Here is a 6,000-nt window from a genome sequence, read left to right as displayed (position 1 = left end):
TCCTTCCCTCCTTCCCTCCTTCCCTCCTTCCCTCCTTCCCTCCTTCCTTTTCTCTCTTTCTCTTTCTCTGTGTGTGTCTTTCTGTCTTCCTCTCTTCCTGTCTCTCTTCCTCTCCTTCTCTTTTATCTTCCCAACTCTTTCTCTCTTTCTCCTGCTAATCTCAACTTTGCAGGAAAAAAAATTACTATCTGGAAGTGGAATCATCTGAAAAACAAATTGATATCTGACACTCGGTTAACTCAGGGCAGAAGTTCTTTACAGTTTAAAGGTGGCATTTTTTTTTCTCCTTTAATGGATATATCCTTATGAAAACAACGCAGGAGCACTCCAATTTACTATTTGTGAAAACACAGTAGCTGTCCAGCTGATGGGTTGGACACTTACGTGATAAGTAAGTTCCCACAAAGTGGGAACTACCACTGGAGACTCCCAGTCTGGTGGTTATGACAATCTTGAATGCTTTGGTAACACCACCTGCCTCTATATCATAATCAGTAATGGAGATTAACCTTTTCTGTAGAGACTTTTTCATCAAATGTGGTAATATACAATTTGAACTAAATATGCAACTAGGAAGTTAAAATGTCTCAATACAGTGAGAAAGAACTTTTCTCCTTGTTTTTAAATACAGCAGCTTTATTGTCCTGGGTACCTAGTAATACATAAGAAATAATAACTCAGATTCAGTGTGAGTTCAGCTGTTGCTCTGCTCATTAGGATTTCCTGTCTTAGTCATAATATAAAGTACATTCACCTTCCCTATTGCATTCATTTGCTTGGGAGTTTCTAAGACATCCATGGCCTCTGTAAAGAAATGTAGCTCAGCACGTCTAACCTAGGCTAAAATTCACCTTGCACATCACAGCCTCACACTAAGCTCTTATTCCTTTCAAGCATTACATAGGCCTCGAGTGATGTGGTAGGCCTCGAGTAAAAACATCCCTGTGGAGGGAGTTTTTTTTATAAATAACAGACGATATGTGTCCAATCTTTAGCAATATAAATCAGGACCAACAAATTAGCCTTTCACACACACCTTTATAGTCCCTCACTCCATTTCTTTTTGTTTTAAGTGACATTTTTTCAGTATGTGAGCGAAAGCTTTTTTATGCTCATAAATCACCAACAGAGCAGACAGCAATGCCTATTACTAAGGTGAACCAACGCTTCTCCTTATAAGAGGACTTCCTTTTGAGATGTTTACAACTTTGCCAGAGTTTGTTTGGACTTGAATATAGATGCCGCAGGCTGATCTATAAAGATAAAAAGAAATGAAATCCATCTGGAAATGTCATCTTGAAAGACTGGCCCCCCACACTTTTTTTTTTTTTTTTTCCCTCTAAAGAAAATGCCTTGTTTTTTGTCTGTGTAACAAAATCTGTTACTGTTTTCTTGAGCAGCCTGAGCGCCCTGTGCCTGAAGGAAGGGACATGAAATCTGGTAGGGTGTGTCAGGAATGTGCCTGTCACTACTTCACCAAAAGCTCCCTTTGCCCAGGCTTTTGGCATTTGGAAAGCGACAATTCGCACGAGCCAAGCAATTGTATCTCAAACTGACTATTCTGTTCTATTCTATTTTTATTTATTTAAGTCGGCAGCACTCAGATTTGGCCATCACGCTTTTGGTATTGAGCAGGCTGCAGAATTGCCAGAGCCACAGGGTGATGGCGCATACATCCCCTGGCCAGGATGGCAAGGTTGAAGGGACTTCCCAGTCATAGCTGCCTCCAAGAGGTGGCACCTGGAGAAGGAGAACAAAGATGGAGATGAAGTAATGGCTAGGTACAACAGTAATGTCACCATTCAAAACCTACAGGTATTGTTAGGTGCCAAGACTTCACTTTTATTGCAATACTTATGATATTTATTTTGATTCTGGTTTGTGTGTGGAGTCAGCTTGAGTTTTGGCATCCCAAGAATGTGTTGGTGAGCTGGAGTGAGTCCCACAGCCTAAAGAGATGTGAAAACAGAAAGGGAAAATCTTTATCTCCACAGCAGCATATCAGGATCCTCCAGACTCCTTGCCACAGTAAGGTCGTGGGAGCTGGGAGGCATTAGAGATGGAGGAGGAAAGAGCCACCTGGGAAATGCAGAGGTCCATCAGTGACGGGGATGGAGAACCTGTGTAGTACAAAGCAACCACCCTAGATGTGAGACGAGCTTGTGGAGTGGTTGGCCATAGCACATTTTTGCTTGAGAGCTGGACAGAGACAGAAGCAAGGAGCAAGAGAAGAGGAAGAGAGCAAAGGGCTGTGCAGGAACGTCCAGGGAAGGTCCTGACATGCAGTCCAACAGTACAGCAAAGCATTCTTAACCACTAATTGCTACACAAAGCCATAGTCTTGCTCTCTGCCACTTCCCTGTACATGTGGGGAATTTCACCAGTACAAGTGTTCATCCAGCTCTGGCATGATATGGACTGGGGAGCTAACACAGAAGAAAACTGATCACTTTATTTATGGGGTGTTTATTTGCAGGATTATTTGTTGCTAGTTAATTAGTTAGTTAATTAGCAGCAAATAATGTAGGTCCACTATGTGGACCATATAAAAAGGGTGTCCATCCCAGAGAGGAGATGGAAGGCAGATGGCAGCAACTAATCAACATGTCTTCATGATGTAGCTTTCATACCAAGTGGCATTCAAGACAGCTTTGAAGAGAAGCAGGGCCTATTGCCTCAGAATGGAGACGCCAAGTACAAAGCTATATTGTTTCTGCACCAGAGCAGGGTTGTCACAGCTAGCTCAAGTGTCTCTGCATTTTGCAGTATAAACACCATTTACATTCCTGTTTTCCCCAGACAAAGCAAGCAGGAGATGATAAGTCATCCAAGAACAGTTTTGGGGGTTAGACAACGGAGAATATGCACATGTCAAGAGACAGAAAGCTGGATACCTGGGTGAGGTTGCTGCTGGAAAGACAAGAACTGAGGAAATGTAACTGCTTCTGGGGTTCATCCACAGTTACACTTTGTGCTTTGTTGTCTCAGGTGGCAGCTAGATGTACAAGTTCTTCAAAGCATTTGACATCACAGCCTTAATAACATTCTTGTAATAGAGTTTTTACTTCATGCCAACAATACATATTCCAACCTCTGTGCTGAGGAGCTTAGGACTACATGAATGGCATTCCTGTGGCTTTACACAAGGGTAGCTGAAGTCACACTTCAGTTTGTTATTAGAGTATTAGCATTTTAAAAGACCCTGTCAATGACAGTGGGGGAAAATTAGCAGAATTCTTATTTTTTATGCTTCAAAGGGTACGTAAGCTTCCTGTGATGGGATTTAGTCATCCGATATGTTTATACAGTACCTAGGCTAATGAGAAATGGTTAGAGCTATGGGGCGTTATTGTGATGTGAATAATAAATATGATAATGTCTAACTGAGGTTGAAAGAAAATTTTGCTGTTACTGTGCGTCCTGCACATTCAGGTACAAAGTATGGCTTGATTTAAATAACACGCTTGTTGCTGTATTCCAGAATGGCAGCTCTTCTCAGCATTGGATTACTGAGTTCAGTGAGATTATTCCTTCAAATAGGGAATTTGGGCAGCTCAGTCCCATATCACAAGGCATTTTGGTAAATTCCTATCTATCCCTTTGCTTTGAAGAGCACCACAGTCTTTGCTTTCAAGAGCCCCCAGAGATGGGGCTCACAATCTGTGCCAGCGCTAAATAGAGACCCTGTAAGAAAGTTGAAGTGATCCAGGGATGAATCATGTCCAGAAATCATGAGCCTCAGTACTATTACTTAGAGGAAAAGGAAAAATAGATTTTCTAATGTATTCTTGTTAATGTGAGTTGCTTTTTTTTTTTTTTTTTTTTCTAGAAATGTAGAAAGGACCTGTATTGTTCCTATCTGAATGTCAGATGATTCTGTTCCTTGTGCCTTCTACTTAGAGTTATGATGAGGATTGATTCATCCTCTGTCAAAGTTTCTAGCTGCTTCTGTGTTCCAGGTGTATGCCTAGAAGTCACAATTGCTGTCAAGCAGGTTTTTGCTCCGTTGGTAACCACAGGCCTGGATAACGACAGGGGCCTTGCTTATTTCATACTCAGTACAGGAACGTTTGCTAAATGCTGTTTTACATAGAGATGGTTGGAAGTAGATATGGGGTTATGGCCCAAGGCAAGGAGTGTGTGACAAAGCTTGAGTAGTACTAAACTGCTCAGTCTGTGCATGCAAGAACAAGAATATGATGGGCAAGTTGTTGTTTGCACAGAAATAAAGAAAACATCAGACTTTAAGACAGGCAGTCATGATCATTATACTGAGACAGAGCAGACAGTCAGGATGCAGTCTGGTGTTAACTCCGGCTGTCAAATAAACAGAGGCCTCTGAAGGGGAAACCCATTTCCTTTCTTTCTCTCAGTTTTCAGTTGTGTCCTCCTACCTCTTCCTTTGTTGTCAAAAGCATGTGTTTGTCTGCAAAACCTTGCAAAAAAATGCCAACATTTTTCTGGTGACCTAGCCATGATGTAGCATGCCATGAGGTCAAGAAAGCATCTGACTCAGTGCAATGCTGGGAATAGAGCATGCAATTGATGGCAAAGGAGGGCAGACAGAACTGTATCTCTGGCATTAACTTAGTCTGAGATAAATTTAGCTATAAAATCAAACCATGGTCTCACTGTTCTGGACATTAACTGCAGAGACAGGTTTCTGAATGAGCAAACTGCCTGCTGATATCTGTTTTTATTGTGTTCACAGTAAAAAAATCTTCAAGAAATAAAATGAGATGGAACACAGCAGATTTTTCTTTTTTTTTTTTCTTTTTTTTTTTTTTTACAATGGAAACAAGACCCCCAGACTGGCTCATTAACTGACCACGTGGAATGACATCTACTTATAAAACTACTAGTTCTTTCAGAGGAAGACCAGATGTTTTCCTGCAGCATTATTTTATCTCTACCTTTTTATTTTTTCCCCATTTTAAACAAACTTTTATGTAATAGCCCCAATGTGTTTATAAATCAAATTCTAAAAATAAAAGCTGTCCTAACTGAAGAAGTTTTGTATGGTATTTTGGTGGCCAGTTTTCACGGGCAGCGACCAAATGATATACTGCAGGACCTAGCCAGATATGGGGTATATGTACCAGTATTTTAGTTAAGAGGCAGGCTTCTGTTCCAGTAGATGAACAGTTTCAGTTCCGAGCAGTAGATGACTGAAGACCAATTTGTTATATTCACACCAATACAGCTTTGCTTTACTGGTGCAGGTGTACTAGTTACAGTAGTACAGTGTGCTAGTACTGTGTACTAGTGTACAGTACACTGTACACCAACTGCATTTGGCCTTGCTGTTAGTTTAGCAGGGAGCAGTTGCTTCACAACTGATCCTTGATGAAACATATCACAGTGTCTGAACATATAATGCATCCTGATCCTGTGGTAGGTTTCAGAAAAAAAAGAGACCCTTTGCTTCAGTGGAATTTGGCAGTGTGGTTGTGCTATCTATCTAGGGTAATTCAAATGGCCATAATTAGCATAAAAAAGCACTTGTCATTCTCTATCTCCCTCTTGGAAGAATGTTTCAAAAAGAAAAAAAAAAAGCCTCATGTCCATGATTAGTCATCACCAATTATTTTACTTTGGTATAATTAGAAGTAAATATATTCAAAATCTACCCATTACAAAAGAAGCTATGACTAATGAGACCTGTTTCATTTAGTTCATGTATGGAGATTGTTTGCATTTTTAATGAACAAAAAAGTTATTTGCTCATGAAGTGATACTAACCTATGGTTCCTAAAACTGCAGGGAGATGGAAGCAAAATGACAGGGATCTTAAAAATCTGGCTATCATCCTTTTTCCTGGAAAGGCTGAAACATCTTGTTCTACATACAGCCTGGATATGCCATTGCCCTGAGGGAAAGATGTGGGACTGGAGTCATCTTCTCCTGTGCACTCAAGTGTCCAACCAAATTCAGAGATGTCCTTGCTACTGTTGTTCTCTCCAAGCTATCACGCTTTTGCAAAATGCTTTTTCTTCCATG

Source organism: Nothoprocta perdicaria, unplaced genomic scaffold (assembly GCF_003342845.1).
Source record: "Nothoprocta perdicaria isolate Ctin4 unplaced genomic scaffold, notPer1 scaffold_61, whole genome shotgun sequence".
NCBI classification, from domain to species: Eukaryota; Metazoa; Chordata; class Aves; order Tinamiformes; family Tinamidae; genus Nothoprocta; species Nothoprocta perdicaria.
This window is presented reverse-complemented; position numbering follows the sequence as displayed.